We start from the raw sequence: 1,042 nt of genomic DNA, 5'->3' as shown, positions 1-1,042 counted from the left end.
GTGTTCCATCCAAGGCCGCAAATGAAGAACTTGCACTAGGTAGGGTCCTGATCGGAGATGGATCAGACAGCGTCGAGTACGTCTAAATGTTGGACGGCGACATTTTAGATGATCTTAATCGAGCCAATGCATCGACCTTCAATTATTTGATGTAGTCATGATTAAGGATTGAAAGAGAAAACCTTTCAAGAAGTTCCCACAGACGGCGCCAACTGTTGCAATAAAAAATCGAACGACCTTCATTATCCCTTATCACGACCACCTGAAAAGGGATAAATAAGTAAGGTTTGGAAGACCCAGGGTGTACTTCGAGGGATCTCTACGATGCCTAAGTAAGAGATTGACTTAAGAGGTTTGATGTAATAATAAATTTGGATTAGAATGAGATACCTTTGCCTCTCATCTAAATCCCTATTTAGTGTGATGAAGTTTGACCCTGAGGAGATTCATCATTATGGTGCCTGGCGTGGATCATTCCGGCCATTATAAGGCGGGCATCAATTGCTATCGTCAGATGATTGACTTGGGCGGTAACGACTCTCATTAGTGTTGGGTTCCCTCTTGACTTATGGTAGGTGATATATTTTGAGTATATCAGAACATATTAAAAAGATATTACACTTGTTTATGGTAAAATAAGAAAATAAGTTTTTTTTTGTCCAAATTTATTTTGCAAATTAAATTGAAGTTAATTCGTAGAATAGTAGTGAAAATGAAATAAAATAAAATAAGTAAAATTATAAAAAATTAATTTAAAATTTTGATTTCATTTTTTTGGTACCAATTAAAGTTTCCCAATATCGCAGCAATAATGTAATGCCCTTCCGCTAAACTAGGAGAAAAAAGTGCCTTGGCTTCAATTTTAAACATCAGACCTTTTGTGTAACAACGGCGTCGTTTAGTGGAGGAAAAATTAGTACAAGTGTACAAGTGTACAACGAGTGGCGCCTTGGCGGTCACAAAAATTGGATACTCGAAAGCAGAAACGGCCATTTTGGGTTTTGGCATATCCCCCCCCTCGTGCACTCTCCCCGTCACTCTC

This window comes from Malania oleifera, chromosome 1 (genome assembly GCF_029873635.1).
Source record: "Malania oleifera isolate guangnan ecotype guangnan chromosome 1, ASM2987363v1, whole genome shotgun sequence".
Lineage (NCBI taxonomy): Eukaryota > Viridiplantae > Streptophyta > Magnoliopsida > Santalales > Ximeniaceae > Malania > Malania oleifera.
Note: the sequence above shows the minus strand (reverse complement) of the source record.